Source organism: Cervus elaphus, chromosome 13 (genome assembly GCF_910594005.1).
Source record: "Cervus elaphus chromosome 13, mCerEla1.1, whole genome shotgun sequence".
In the NCBI taxonomy this organism is placed as follows: domain Eukaryota; kingdom Metazoa; phylum Chordata; class Mammalia; order Artiodactyla; family Cervidae; genus Cervus; species Cervus elaphus.
The window spans coordinates 5,136,929-5,153,732 of record NC_057827.1 but is presented as its reverse complement, the minus strand read 5'-3'; positions in this window follow the sequence as shown (position 1 = coordinate 5,153,732).

Below are 16,804 nucleotides of genomic sequence, written 5' to 3'. Positions count from 1 at the left end.
AGGAATGCCAGCTTTTGACAAGCTCCACAAGAGGAGGCTTCTCCCAGTATATTTCTGTGAGAGGGACCCTGAGTGTGCTGCCTCAAGTGGAATGGATACCGAGATGCCCTGACTCGAAATACGGCCAGATTCCCTGCAGTGACTTGAATGCAGGCAAGTTTTTCAACTCAAAAGAAGAAGGGATGTCTGATTCCCCTGTGGATACCCTAGACAAAGCCTAGTTCGCTGCCTCATCTCTCCAGGAGGCCTCACATTCCTTTGACAATTTGCGCAGCACTCAGAGTTCAATGTTTCAAAAGGAGACGATGCCTGACTCATCTTTAAATTAGTAGGAATCCCAATATCCCTGTGGCAAGTGAAAAGGGAGCCTGGGTCTCCCGCCTCACCTTGAGAGGTGTCCCTATTGCCCTGCCAAGCCTCGAGGAGAATCTCCAAGTGTCCCTTGATACTAGACAGGACTCCTGCCGCCGCTGAAGCAACACAAGTTTTGAAGGCAAATCCCCGCCGTAACTCGAGATCATGCCGCATGTTCACTCTGCAAATTGAGAAAGTCCATGAGACTTCCCACTTGCCGCGAGATGAGGCCCTATTTCCCTGCATTGCCTGCAGAGCAAGTCCGTGTTCCCCATCAGACAGGAAAGGAACCTTGACTTCCTAGATGAAACTGCACATAGTCCTCAATAACACTGTCACAAGTCTAGACGGACCCTGAAGTCAACGCAGCAACACCAAAGAACTCCGTGTAGGACAACTTAACTCGAGATGAGGCCTGATATCCATGCATTGTCTCCAGAGCCATCCTGCATTCCCCATCAAACACAACAAGTGGCTTGACTTCCTTTAGGCAACTCCAGAGATACCCCGAGAACACCGCCCCATATCTAAAGGAACACCAAGTTCAGTACATCAATTGGAGAAAGGCTCCGTGTACCCAAATCATCTCCAGATGAGAGCTGATTCCCTGGCATCGATACAAGAGGAATGCCAAAGTTCCACAAGCCTCTCAAGAAGAGGTTTCTCTCAGCTATAGGTATGTGAGAGGGACCCTGAGTTTGCTGCCTCAAGTGGAATGGACACCGAGATACCCTGACCCAAAATAAGGCCGGATTTCCATGCAGTGACTTGAATGCAGGCTCTTCATTCATCTCACAAGAAGAAGGGTTGTCTGAATCCCCTGTGGGGACCCTAGAGAAAGCCCTAGTTACCCGCCTAATCTCGACAGCAGGGCTCCCATCCCTTTGACAGCTTGAGAGGCCCGTGGGGTTCAATGCTTCACAAGGAGACGATGCCTGACCCCTCTTGAAAATTGACAGGAATACCAGTATACCTTTGGAAACTGTAAGCGAGCCTGGGTCTCCCCCCTCACGTCGAGAGACCTCCCTATTGCCCTGCGAAGCCACGAGGAGAATCCCGAGGTCTCCCTCGCTACTAGACAGGAGTCCTGACGTCGCTGAGTCAACACGAGTTTTGAAGGGCCATCCCGACAATAACTCGAGAATGTAATCCAGGTTCCCACTGCAACTCTAGAAAATCCATGAGACTTTCCCCTCGCTATGAGATGTGGCCCGATTCACCTGCACTGTCTACAGCATGTCCATGTTCCCCATCAGACATGAAAGGATTATTGACTTCCTTGATGGAAATCCAGAGAGTCCCTAAGAACACTGTCACAAGTCTAGAAGGACCCTGAGGTGCCCACAGCAACATGAAAGTACACCATGTACTGCAAATCAATTCGAGATGAGGTCGATTCCACTGCATTAGATCCAGTACAATCCCGTGTTCCCCATCAAACACAACAAGTGGCCTGTCTTCCTTTAGGCAACTCCAGAGATTCCCCGAGAATACGGTCTCAAGCCTAGAGGAACACCAAGTTCAGCACAGCAACTCGAGTAAAACTCCGTGTACCCCAAATCATCTCAAGTTGAGAGCTGCTTCCCTGGATTTGACTCAAGAGGAATGACAACGTTCCACCATAACCTCAAGAAGAGGCTTCTCTCTGCTATAGGTATGGGAGAGGAACCCTGAGTTTGCTGCCTCAAATGGAAAAAACACCGAGATGCCCTGACTCGACGTAAGGCGGGATTTCCCTGCAGTTACTTGAATGCAGGCTCGTCTTTCATCTCAGAAGTGGAAGGGATGTCTTAATCCCCTGTGGAGACCCTAGAGAATGCCCTAGACCCCACCTGATCTCGACAGGAAGCTGCACATCCTTTTGAAACCTCGAGAGGCACGCGGAGTTAAATGCTTCAAAAGGAGACGATGGCTGACTCCTCTTGATTAATAGGAATCCCAATATCCCTGTGGCAACTGGAAAGGGAGCCTGGGTCACCCGCCTCAGCGCTAGAGGCGTCCCTTTTGTCCTGCCAATCCTCGAAGAGAATCCCGATGTGTCTCTCGCAACTCGACAGGAGTCCTGACGTCGCTGAACCAACACGAGTATTGAAGGGCCATCCCCGCCGTAACTCGAGAACATACCGCAGGTTCCCGCCACAACTCGAGAAAAACCATGAGATTTCCCCCTCTCCTCGAGATGAGGCCCGATTTCCCTGCATTGCGTGCAGAGCAAGTCCGTGTTCCCCATCACATATGAAAGGGGAGTTGACTTCCTAGATGAAACTCCAAATAGTCCTCAACAACACCATCACAAGTCTAGACAGACCCTGAGGTCACTGCAGCAACACATAAGACCTCCGTGTACTACAAATCAACTCGAGAAGAGGCCAAATTCCCGTGCATTGGCTCCAGAGGCATCATGCATAATGCATGAAACAGGACAAGTGGCTTGACTTTCTTTAGGCAACTCCAGAGAGTCCCCGAGAACAACGTCCCAAGTCTAGAGGAACACCAAGTTCAACACAGCAACCCCAGAAAAGCTCCGTGTACCCCAAATCAACTCGAGATGAGAGCTGATTCCCTGGCTTCGACTCAAGAGGAATGCCAATTTTCCACAAGCACCTCAAGAGGAGGCTTCTCTCAACGATAAGTATATGAGAGTTATCCTGTGTTTGTTGCCTGAGTTGGAGTGGACATCAAGATGCCCTGAGTGGCAATCAGGCCGGATTTCCCTGCAATGACTTGAATGCAGGCTCGTTTTTCAGCTCAAAAGATGAAGGGATATCTGATTTCCCTGTGTAGACCCTAGAGAAAGCCCTAGTTCACCGCCTCATCTCTCCAGGAGGCCTCACATTCCTTTGACTACTCGAGCAGCATGTGGAGTTCAATGTTTCCAAAGGAGACGATGCCTGACTTCTCTTGAAAATTGACAGGAATACCAATATCTCGTTGGAAACTGTAAGCGAGCCTGGGTCTCCTGCTTCACGTCCAGAGACGTCCCTATTGCCCTGCCAAGCCACGAGGAGAATCCCGAGGTCTCCCTCGCTACTAGACAGGAGTCCTGTCGTCACTGAACCAACACGAGTATTGAAGGGCCATCCCCGCAGTAACTCGAGAACATACCACAGGTTCCAGCCAGAACTCGAGAAAAACAATGAGACTTCCCCCTGGCCTCGAGATGAGGCCTAATTTCCCTGCATTGCGTGTAGAGCAAGTCCGTGTTCCCCATCAGATATGAAAGCAGACTTGACTTCCTAGATGAAGCTCCAAATAGTCCTTAATAACACTGTCACAAGTCTAGACAGACCCTAGGTCACTGCAGCAACTTTTAGACTTCCTGTACTACAAATCAACTCAAGAAGAGGCCCGATTCCCGTGCATTGGCTCCAGAGCCATCCTGCATAACCCATGATACAGGACAAGTACCTTGACTTCCTTTAGGCAACTCCAGGAATTCCCCGAGAACAACGTCCCAAGTCTAGAGGAACACCAAGTTCAGCACAGCAACACCAGAAAAGCTCCGTGTACTCCAAATCATCTCGAGAGGAGAGCTAATTCCCTGGCTTTGACTCAAGAGGAATGCCAATTTTCCACAAGCACCTCAAGAGGAGGCTTCTCTCAGCTACAGGTATGTGAGATGGATCTTGTGTTTGTTGTCTGAAGTGGAGTGGACAACCAGATGCCCTGACTCGAAATAAGGCCGGATTTCCTTGCAGTGACTTGAATGCAGGCTCGTTTTTCAGCTAAAAAGATGAAGGGATGTCTGATTCCCCTGTGTAGACCCTAGAGAAAGCCCTAATTCGCCGCCTCAACTCCCCAGAGGCCGCACATTCCTTTGACAACTCGAGCAGCACGCGCGCGGAGTTCAATGTTTCAAAAGGAGACGATGCCTGACTCCTCTTGAAAATTGATAGGAATCCCAATATCACTGCGGCACTTGCAAAGGGAGCCTGGGTCTCCCGCCTCACCTCGAGAGGCGTCCCTATGCTCTGCCAAGCCTCGAGGAGAATCTCCAGTTGTTCGTCAATACTAGACAGGACTCCTCACGTCGCTGAACCAACACTAGTTTTGAAGGCCCATCCCTGCCGTAACTCAAGATCATGCTGCATGTTCACTCCACAAATTGAGAAAATCCATGAGACTTCCCACTTGCTGTGAGATGAGGTCCGTTTTCCCTGCATTGCCTGCAGAGCAAGTCTGTGTTCCCCATCAGACAGGAAAGGAGCCTTGACTTCCTAGATGAAACTGCACATAGTCCTCAATAACACTGTCACAGCCTAGACGGACCCTGAGGTTAAAGCAGCAACACATAAGACCTCTGTGTACTACAAATTAACTCGAGATGAGGCCCGATTCCCGTGCATTGGCTCCAGAGGTATCATGCATAATGCATGAAACAGGACAAGTGGCTTGACTTTCTTTAGGCAACTCCAGAGAGTCCCCGAGAACAACGTCCCAAGTCTAGAGGAACACCAAGTTCAGCACAGCAACTCCAGAAAAGCTCCGTGTACCCCAAATCAACTCGAGAAGAGAGCTGATTCCCTGGCTTCGACTCAAGAGGAATGCCAATTTTCCACAAGCACCTCAAGAGGAGGCTTCTCTCAATGATAAGTATACGAGAGTTATCCTGTGTTTGTTGCCTGAGTTGGAGTGGACATCAAGATGCCCTGAGCGGCAATCAGGCCGGATTTCCCTGCAATGACTTGAATGCAGGCTCGTTTTTCAGCTCAAAAGATGAAGGGATGTCTGATTTCCCTGTGTAGACCCTAGAGAAAGCCCTAGTTCGCCACCTCATCTCTCCAGGAGGCCTCACATTCCTTTGACTACTCGAGCAGCATGTGGAGTTCAATGTTTCCAAAGGAGACGATGCCTGACTTCTCTTGAAAATTGACAGGAATACCAATATCTCATTGGAAACTGTAAGCGAGCCTGGGTCTCCTGCTTCACGTCCAGAGACGTCCCTATTGCCCTGCCAAGCCACGAGGAGAATCCCAAGGTCTCCCTCGCTACTAGACAGGAGTCCTGTCGTCACTGAACCAACACAAGTATTGAAGGGCCATCCCCGCAGTAACTCGAGAACATACCGCAGGTTCCCGCCAGAACTCGAGAAAAACAATGAGACTTCCCCCTGGCATCGAGATGAGGCCCGATTTCCCTGCATTGCGTGCAGAGCAAGTCCGTGTTCCCCATCAGATATGAAAGCAGACTTGACTTCCTAGATGAAGCTCCAAATAGTCCTCAGTAACACTGTCACAAATCTAGACAGACCCTAGGTCACTGCAGCAACTCTTTAGACTTCCGTGTACTACAAATCAACTCGAGAAGAGGACCGATTCCCGTGCATTGGCTCCAGAGCCATCCTGCATAACCCATGATACAGGACAAGTACCTTGACTTCCTTTAGGCAACTGCAGGATTTCCCCGAGAACAATGTCCCAAGTCTAGAGGAACACCATTTCAGCACAGCAACACCAGAAAAGCTCCGTGTACTCCAAATCATCTCGAGAGGAGAGCTGATTCCCTGGCTTTGACTCAAGAGGAATGCCAATTTTCCACAAGCATCTCAAGAGGAGGCTTCTCTCAGCTACAGGTATGTGAGATGGATCTTGTGTTTGTTGTCTGAAGTGGAGTGGACAACCAGATGCCCTGACTCGAAATAAGGCCGGATTTCCTTGCAGTGACTTGAATGCAGGCTCGTTTTTCAGCTAAAAAGATGAAGGGATGTCTGATTCCCCTGTGTAGACCCTAGAGAAAGCCCTAATTCACCGCCTCAACTCCCCAGAGGCCGCACATTCCTTTGACAACTCGAGCAGCACGCGCGCGGAGTTCAATGTGTCAAAAGGAGACGATGCCTGACTCCTCTTGAAAATTGATAGGAATCCCAATATCACTGTGGCAATTGCAAAGGGAGCCTGGGTCTCCCGCCTCACCTCAAGAGTCGTCCCTATGCCCTGCCAAGCCTCAAGGAGAATCTCCAGGTGTTCCTCAATACTAGACAGGACTCCTGACATTGCTGAACCAACACAAGTTTTGAAGGCCCATCCCCGCCGTAACTCAAGGTCATGCTGCATGTTCACTCCACAAATTGAGAAAATCCATGAGACTTCCCACTTGCTGCGAGATGAGGTCCGTTTTCCCTGCATTGCCTGCAGAGCAAGTCCGTGTTCCCCATCAGACAGGAAAGGAGCCTTGACTTCCTAGATGAAACTGCACATAGTCCTCAATAACACTGTCACAAGCCTAGACGGACCCTGAGGTCAAAGCAGCAACACCAAAGAGCTCCGAGTACTACAAATTACCTTGAGATGAGGCCCGATTCCCCTGCCTTGGCTCCAGTGCCATCCGGCATTCCCCATCAAACAGGACACGTGGCTTAACTTCCTTTAGGCAACTCCAGAGATTCTCCGAGAACAACGTCCCTAGTCTAGAGGAACACAAAGTTCAGCACAGCAAATCCAGGATAGCTCCATGTACCGCAAATTATTTCGAGATGAGAGCTGATTCCCTTGCTTCGACTCAAGAGGAATGCCAACTTTCCACAAGCACCTCAAAATGAAGCTTCTTTCAGCTATACGTATGTGAGAGGGACCCTGAGTGTGTTTCCTGAAGTGGAATGGACACTGAGATGCCCTGACTCGAAATAAGGCCAGATTTCCCTGCAAGGACTTGAATGCAGGCTCGTCTTTTAGCTCAAAAAATGAAGGGATATCTGAATCCCCTGTGGAGACCCTAGACAAAGCCCTAGTTCCCCGCCTCATCTCTACATGAGACCTCACATTCCTTTGACAACTCGCGAAGCACGCGGAGATCAAGGTTTCAAAAGGAGACGATGCCTGAGTCCTCTTGAAGACGGACAGGAGTCACAGTATCGCTCGGAAACTGGAAAGGGACACTGGGGTTCAGGCCTCACCTCGAGAGATGTTCCTCTTGCCCTCCCAATCTCGAGGAGAATCCCGAGGTGTCGCTCGCAACTAGACAGACAGGAGAACTGACTTCGCCGAACAAACAGGAATTTTGAAGGGCCATCACTGTCCTAAATCGAGAATACAGCCCAGGTTCCCGCTGCATCTCAAGAAAATCCCTGAGACGTGCCTCTCGCCATGAGATGAGGCCCGATTCCTCCGCAATGCATTCAGAGGGAGTCCGTGTTCCCCATCAAACACAAAGGGGCCTTGAGTTCCTTGATGGAACTTCAGAGAGTCCCCAGGAACAATGTCAGAAATCTAGAGGGACCCTGAGGTGCCCGCAGCAACATGAAAGCGCACTGTGTACTCGAAGTCAACTCAAGATGAGGCCCGATTCACCTGCATTGTCTCCAGAGCCATCTCACGTTCCCCATTAAACATGACAAGTGGCTTGACTTCCTTTAGGCAACTCCAGAGATTACCCGAAAATACCGTCTCAAATCTAGAGGAACACCAAGTTCAGCACAGCAACTCGAGAAAAGCTTCGTGTACAACAAATCATGTCGAGATGAGAGCTGATTCCCTGGCTTTGACTCAAGAGGAATGCCAGCTTTTGACAAGCTCCACAAGAGGAGGCTTCTCCCAGTATATTTCTGTGAGAGGGACCCTGAGTGTGCTGCCTCAAGTGGAATGGATACCGAGATGCCCTGACTCGAAATACGGCCAGATTCCCTGCAGTGACTTGAATGCAGGCTCGTTTTTCAACTTAAAAGAAGAAGGGATGTCTGATTCCCCTGTGGAGACCCTAGAGAAAGCCCAAGTTTGCCGCTGCATCTCTCAAGGAGGCCTCACTTTCCTTTAACAACTCGAGCAGCATGTGGAGTTCAATGGTTCAAAAGGAAACGATGCATGACTCCTCTGTAAATTGATAGGAATACGAATATCCCTGTGGCAAGTGAAAAGGGAGCCTGGGTCTCCGGCCTCTCCTCGCGAGGCATCCCTATTGCCCTGCCAAGCCTTGAGGAGAATCTCCATGTGTCCCTCGATACTAGACAGGACTCCTGACGTCGCTGAACCGCACAAGTTTTGAAGGCCCATCTCTGACGTAACTCGAGATCAAGCCACATGTTCACGCTGCAAATCGAGAAAATCCATGAGACTTCCCACTTGCAGTGAGATGAGGCCCTGTTGCCCTGCATTGTGTGCAAAGCAAGTCCGTGTTCCCCATCAGACAGGAAAAGAGCCTTGATTTCCTAAATGAAACCACACATACTCCGCAATAACACTGACACAAGTCTAGACGGACCCTGAGGTCAATGGAGATACACCAAAGATCTCCGTGTACCACAAATTAACACGAGATGAGGCTCGATACCCCTGCAATGGCTTCAGTGCCATCCCGCATTCCCCATCAAACACGACAAGTGGCTTGACTTCCTTTAGGCAACTCCAGAGATATCCCGAGAACACCGCCCCATATCTAAAGGAACACCAAGATCAGCACATCAACTAGAGAAAAGCTCCATGTACCCCAAATTATTTTGATATGAGAGCTGATTCCCTTGTTTCAACTCAAGAGAATTGCCAACTTTCCACAAGCACCCCAAGAGGAGGCTTCTCTCAGCTATACGTATGTGAGAGGGACATTGAGTGTGTTGCCTGAAGTGGAATGGACACCGAGATGCTCTGACACGAAATAAGGCCACATTTCTGTGCAGTGACTTGAATGCAGGCTCGTCTTTCAGCTCAAATGATGAAGGGATGTCGGAATCCCCTGTAGAAACCCTAGAGAAGGACTTAGTTCCAAGCCTCATCTCAACAGGAGGCCTCACATTCCTTTGACAACTCCAGCAGCACGCAGAGATCAAGGTTTCAAAAGGAGACGGTGCCTGAATCCTTTTGAAAACGGACAGGAGTCACAGTATCCCTCTGGCAACTGAAAAGGGACACTGGGTATCACACCTCACCTCGAGAGGCGACCCTCTTGCCCTCCCAATCTCGAGGAGAATCCCGAGCTGTCCCTCACAACTAGACAGGAGTACTGACGTCGCTGAACAAACACGAGTTTTGAAGGGCCATCACCTTCCTAAATTGAGAATACACCCCAGGTTCCCACTGCAACTCGAGAAAATCCATGAGTCTTCCTCCTAGAGATGAGGAACAATTCTCCTGCACTGCATGCAAAGCAAGTCCGTGTTCCCCATCAAACACGAAAGGAGCCTTGACTTCCTTGATGGAAATTCAGAGTCCCCAAGAACACTGTCACAAGTCGATAGGAACCCTGATATTACTGAAGTAAAACCAAAGAGATCCGTGTACCCCAAATCAACTCGAGATGAGGTCCGATTCCCCTGTGTTGGCTCCAGAGCCATCCCACATTCCCCATCAAACACGACAAGTGGCTTGACTTCCTTTAGGCAACTCGAGAGATACCCTGACAACACCGCCCCATTTCTAAAGGAACACCAAGTTCAGCACATCAACTCGAGAAAAGCTCCATGTACCCAATCATCTCGAGATGAGAGCTGACTCCCTGGCATCGATACAAGAGGAATGCCAAAGATCCACAAGCCCCTCAAGAAGAGGCTTCTCTCAGCTATAGGTATGTGAGATGGACCCCAAGTTTGCTGCCTCAAGTGGAATGGACACCGAGATGCCCTGACTCAAAATAAGGCCAGATTTCCCTGTAGTGTCTTGAACGCAGGCTCCTCTGTTAGATCCAAAGATAAAGGATGTCTGAATCCCCTGTGGAGACCCTAGAGAGAGCCCTAGTTCCCCACCTCATCCTTACAGGAGGCCTCACATTCCTTTGACAACTCGATCAACACGCGGAGATCAATGTTTCAAAAGGAGACGATGCCTGACTCCTCTTGAAAATGGACAGGAGGCACAGTATCAATTTGGCAACTGGAAAGGGACACTGGATCTCACGCCTCACCTTGAGAGGCGTCCCTATTGCCCTCCCAAGGCTCGAGGAGAATTCGAGGTGTCCCTCACAACTGGACACGTGTCCTGACGTCGCTGAACCAACACGAGTTTTGAAGGGCCATCCCCGCAATAACTCGAGAATATAACACAGGTTCCCACGGCAACTCGAGAAAAACCATGAGACTTTCTCCTCCCTGCGAAATGCGGCCCGATTCCCCTTCACTGAGTGCCGAGCAAGTCCATGTTCCACATCAAACATGAAAGGAGTATTGACTTCCTTGATGGAACTCCAGAGAGTCCCCAAGGACACTGTCACAAGGCTAGAGGCACCCTGAGGTCCCCGCAGCCACACAAAAGCACACTGTGTACTCCAAATCAATACGAGGTGAGGCCCGATTCCACTGCATTGGCTCCAGTGCAATCCCGGGTTCCCCATCAAACATGAAAAGTGGCTTGTCTTCCTTTAGGCAACTCCAGAGATTCCCCGAGAATACGGTTTCAAGCCTAGAGGAACACCAAATTCAGCACAGCAACTCGAGAAAAACGGCGAGTACCACAAATCATCTCAAGATGAGAGCTGATTCCCTGGATTCCACTCAAGAGAAATGACAACTTTCCACGAGCGCCTCAAGAAGAGGCTTCTCTCTGCTACAGGTATGTGAGAGGGACCCTGAGTTTGCTGCCTTAAATGGGAAAAACACAAAGATGCACTGACTCGAAATAAGGCCGGATTTCCCTGCAGTGATTTGAATGCACACTTGTTTTTCAGCTCAAAAGATGAAGGGACGTCTGATTCCCCTGAGAAAGACCGTAGAGAAAGCCCAAGTTCCCCACCTCATCTCTCCAGGAGGCCTCACATTCCTTTGACAATTTGAGCAGCACGTGGAATTCAATGTTTCAAAAGGAGACAATGCCTGACTCCTCTGGAAAACGGACAGGAGGCACAGTATCACTCTGGCGAATGAAGAGGGAGCCTGGGTCTCCCGCCTCACCTCGAGAGGCGTCCCTATTGCCTTGCTAAGACTCGGGGAGAATCTCCAGGTGTCCCTGGATACTAGACAGGACTCCTGACGTCGCTGAACCAACACAAGTTTTGAAGGCCCATCCCCGCCGTAACTCAAGAACATGCCGCATGTTCACTCTGCAAATCGAGAAAAAAACATGAGACTGCCCCTTGCCCCAAGAAGAGGTCCGATTTCCCTGCATTGCATGCAGAGCAAGTCCGTGTTCCCCATCAGACAGGAAAGGAGCCTTGATTCCTTGATGAAACTCCACATAGTGCTCAATAACACTGTCACAAGTCTGGACAGACCCTGAGGTCAACGCAGCAACACCAAAGAGCTCCGTGTACTACAAATCAACTCGAGATGAGGCCCAATTCCCCTGCATTGGCTCCAGAGCCATCCTGCATTCCCCTTGACACAGGACACGTGGCTTCACTTCCTTTAGGCAACTCCAGAGATTCTCGGAGATCAATGTCCCTAATCTAGAGCAACACAAATTTCAGCACAGCAACCCCAGGAAAGCTCCGTGTACCCAAAATTATATCGAGATGAAAGCTGATTCCCTGGCTTTGACTCATGAGGAATGCCGACTTTCCAAAAGCACCTCAAGGGGAGGCTTCTCTCATCTATACATATGTGAGAGGGATCCTGAGTGTGTTGCCTGAAGAGGAATGGACACCGAGATGCCCTGGACTCGAAATAAGGCCAGATTTCCCTGCAGTGACTTGAATGCAGGCTTGTCTTTTAGCTCAGCAGAAGAAGGGATGTCTGAATCCCCTGTGGAGAACCTAGAGAAAGCCCTAGTTCCCCGCCTCATCTCTACACGAGGCCTCACATTCCTTTGACAACTCGAGCCGCACGCGAAGATCAATGTTTCAAAAGGAGACGATGCCTGACTCCTCTTGAAAATGGACAGGAGGCACAGTATCAATTTGGCAACTGGAAAGGGACACTGGATCTCACGCCTCACCTTGAGAGGCGTCCCTATTGCCCTCCCAAGGCTCGAGGAGAATTCGAGGTGTCCCTCGCAACTGGACACGTGTCCTGACGTCGCTGAACCAACACGAGTTTTGAAGGGCCATCCCCGCAATAACTCGAGAATATAACACAGGTTCCCACGGCAACTCGAGAAAAACCATGAGACTTTCTCCTCCCTGCGAGATGCGGCCCGATTCCCCTTCACTGAGTGCCGAGCAAGTCCATGTTCCACATCAAACATGGAAGGAGTATTGACTTCCTTGATGGAACTCCAGAGAGTCCCCAAGGACACTGTCACAAGGCTAGAGGCACCCTGAGGTCCCCACAGCCACACAAAAGCACACTGTGTACTCCAAATCAATACGAGGTGAGGCCCGATTCCACTGCATTGGCTCCAGTGCAATCCCGGGTTCCCCATCAAACATGACAAGTGGCTTGTCTTCCTTTAGGCAACTCCAGAGATTCCCCGAGAATACAGTTTCAAGCCTAGAGGAACACCAAATTCAGCACAGCAACTCGAGAAAAACGGCGAGTACCACAAATCATCTCAAGATGAGAGCTGATTCCCTGGATTCCACTCAAGAGAAATGACAACTTTCCACGAGCGCCTCAAGAAGAGGCTTCTCTCTGCTACAGGTATGTGAGAGGGACCCTGAGTTTGCTGCCTCAAATGGGAAAAACACCAAGATGCACTGACTCGAAATAAGGCCGCATTTCCCTGCAGTGACTTGAATGCACGCTTGTTTTTCAACTCAAAAGATGAAGGGACGTCTGATTCCCCTGAGAAGACCGTAGAGAAAGCCCAAGTTCCCCACCTCATCTCTCCAGGAGGCCTCACATTCCTTTGACAATTTGAGCAGCACGTGGAATTCAATGTTTCAAAAGGAGACGATGCCTGACTCCTCTGGAAAATGGACAGGAGGCACAGTATCACTCTGGCGAATGAAGAGGGAGCCTGGGTCTCCCGCCTCACCTCGAGAGGCGTCCCTATTGCCTTGCCAAGACTCGGGGAGAATCTCCAGGTGTCCCTGGATACTAGACAGGACTCCTGACGTCGCTGAACCAACACAAGTTTTGAAGGCCCATCCCCGCCGTAACTCGAGAACATGCCGCATGTTCACTCTGCAAATCGAGAAAAAACATGAGACTGCCCCTTGCCCCAAGAAGAGGTCCGATTTCCCTGCATTGCGTGCAGAGCAAGTCCGTGTTCCCCATCAGACAGGGAAGGAGCCTTGATTCCTTGATGAAACTCCACATACTGCTCAATAACACTTTCACAAGTCTGGACAGACCCTGAGGTCAACGCAGCAACACCAAAGATCTCCGTGTACTACAAATCAACTCGAGATGAGGCCCAATTCCCCTGCATTGGCTCCAGAGCCATCCTGCATTCCCCTTGACACAGGACACGTGGCTTCACTTCCTTTAGGCAACTCCAGAGATTCTCGGAGATCAATGTCCCTAATCTAGAGCAACACAAATTTCAGCACAGTAACCCCAGGAAAGCTCCGTGTACCCAAAATTATATCGAGATGAAAGCTGATTCCCTGGCTTTGACTCATGAGGAATGCCAACTTTCCAAAAGCACCTCAAGGGGAGGCTTCTCTCATCTATACATATGTGAGAGGGATCCTGAGTGTGTTGCCTGAAGAGGAATGGACACCGAGATGCCCTGGACTCGAAATAAGGCCAGATTTCCCTGCAGTGACTTGAATGCAGGCTCGTCTTTTAGCTCAGCAGAAGAAGGGATGTCTGAATCCCCTGTGGAGAACCTAGAGAAAGCCCTAGTTCCCCGCCTCATCTCTCCAGGAGGCCTCACATTCCTTTGACAACTCGAGCCGCATGCGAAGATCAATGTTTCAAAAGGAGACGATGCCTGACTCCTCTTGAAAATGGACAGGAGGCACAGTATCAATTTGGCAACTGGAAAGGGACACTGGATCTCACGCCTCACCTTGAGAGGCGTCCCTATTGCCCTCCCAAGGCTCGAGGAGAATTCGAGGTGTCCCTCGCAACTGGACACATGTCCTGACGTCGCTGAACCAACACGAGTTTTGAAGGGCCATCCCCGCAATAACTCGAGAATATAACACAGGTTCCCACGGCAACTCGAGAAAAACCATGAGACTTTCTCCTCCCTGCGAGATGCGGCCCGATTCCCCTTCACTGAGTGCCGAGCAAGTCCATGTTCCACATCAAACATGAAAGGAGTATTGACTTCCTTGATGGAACTCCAGAGAGTCCCCAAGGACACTGTCACAAGGCTAGAGGCACCCTGAGGTCCCCGCAGCCACACAAAAGCACACTGTGTACTCCAAATCAATTCGAGATGAGGCCCGATTCCACTGCATTGGCTCAAGTGCAATCCTGGGTTCCCCATCAAACATGACAAGTGGCTTGTCTTCCTTTAGGCAACTCCAGAGATTCCCAGAGAATACGGTTTCAAGCCTAGAGGAACACCAAATTCAGCACAGCAACTCGAGAAAAACGGTGAGTACCAAAAATCATCTCAAGATGAGAGCTGATTCCCTGGATTCTACTCAAGAGAAATGACAACTTTCCACGAGCACCTCAAGAAGAGGCTTCTCTCTGCTACAGGTATGTGAGAGGGACCCTGAGTTTGCTGCCTCAAATGGAAAAAACACCAAGATGCACTGACTCGAAATAAGGCCGGATTTCCCTGCAGTGACTTGAATGCACGCTTGTTTTTTAGCTCAAAAGATGAAGGGACGTCTGATTCCCCTGAGAAGACCGTAGAGAAAGCCCAAGTTCCCCACCTCATCTCTCCAGGAGGCCTCACATTCCTTTGACAATTTGAGCAGCACGCGGAATTCAATGTTTCAAAAGGAGACAATGCCTGACTCCTCTTGAACACGGACAGGAGGCCCAGTATCGCTCTGGCGAATGAAGAGGTAGCCTGAGTCTCCCGCCTCACCTTGAGAGGCATCCCTATTGCCTTGCCAAGCCTTGAGGAGAATCTCCAGGTGTTCCTGGATACTAGACAGGACTCCTGACGTCGCTGAACCAACACAAGTTTTGAAGGCCCATCCCCGCCGTAACTCGAGAACATGCGGCATGTTCACCCCACAAATTGAGAAAAATCATGAGACTTCCCCCTTGCAGCGAGATGAGGTCTGATTTCCCTGCATTGCATGCAGAGCAAGTCCGTGTTCCCCATCAGACAGGAAAAGAGCCTTGACTTCTAGATGAAACTCCACATAGTGCTCAATAACACTGTCACAAGTCTGGGCGTACCCTGAGGTCAATGCAGCAACATCAAAGAGCTCCGTGTACTACAAATCAAATCGAGATGAAGCCCGATTCCCCTGAATTGGCTCTAGACTCATCCTGCATTCCCATTGACACAGGACACGTGGCTTGACTTCCTTTAGGCAATTCCAGAGATTCCCCGAGAACAACGTCCCTAATCTAGAGGAACACAAAGTTCAGCACAGCAACTACTGGAAAGCTCCAGGTACCCAAAATTATTTCAAGATGAGAGCTGACTCCCTGGATTCGACTCATGAGGAATGCCAACTTTCTACAAGCAACTCCAGGGGAAGCTTCTCTCAGCTATACATATGTGAGAGGGACATTGAGTGTGTTGCCTGAAGTGGAATGGACACCGAGATGCTCTGACTCGAAATAAGGCCAGATTTCTGTGCAGTGACTTCAATGCAGGCTCGTCTTTTAGCTCAAAAAATGAAGGGATATCTGAAGTCCCTTCCCTCTAGAGACCCTAGAGAAAGCCCTAGTTCCCCACCTCATCTCTACAGGAGGCCTCACATTCCTTTGACAACTCGAGCAGCATGCGAGATCAAGGTTTCAAAAGGAGATGATGCCTGAATCCTCTTGAAAACGGACAGGAGTCACAGTATCCCTCTGGCAACTAGAAAGGGACACTGGGTATCACACCTCAACTCGAGAGGTGTCCCTCTTGCCCTCCCAATCTCGAGGAGAATCCCGAGGTGTCCCTCGCAACTAGGCAGGAGTACTGACATCGCTGAAAAAACACGAGTTTTGAACTGCCATCACCTTCCTAAATTGAGAATACACCCCAGGTTCCCAGTGCAAGTCGAGAAAATCCATGAGTCTTCCTCCTCGCCGTGAGATGAGGAACAATTCCCCTGCAGTGCAGGCAGAGCACGTCCGTGTTCCCCATCAAACATGAAAGGAGCCTTGACTTCCTTGATGGAAATCCAGAGTCCCCAAGAACACTGTCACAAGTCGATAGGAACCCTGATATTACTGAAGCAAAACGAAAAAGATCCGTGTACCCCAAATCAACTCGAGATGAGGCCCAATTCCCCTGCCTTGGCTCCAGAGCCATCCCACATTACCCATCAAACATGACAAGTGGCTTGACTTCCTTTAGGTAACTCCAGAGATACCACAACAACACCGCCCCATTTCTAAAGGAACACGAAGTTCAGCACATTAACTCGAGAAAAGCTCCGTGTACCCAATCATCTCGAGATGAGAGCTGATTCCCTGGCATCGATACAAGAGGAATGCCAAAGTTCCACAAGCCCCTCAAGAAGAGGATTCTCTCAGCTATAGGTATGTGAGAGGGACCCCGAGTTTGCTGCCTCAAGTGGAATGGACACCGAGATGCCCTGACTCGAAATAAGGCCAGATTTCCCTGCAGTGACT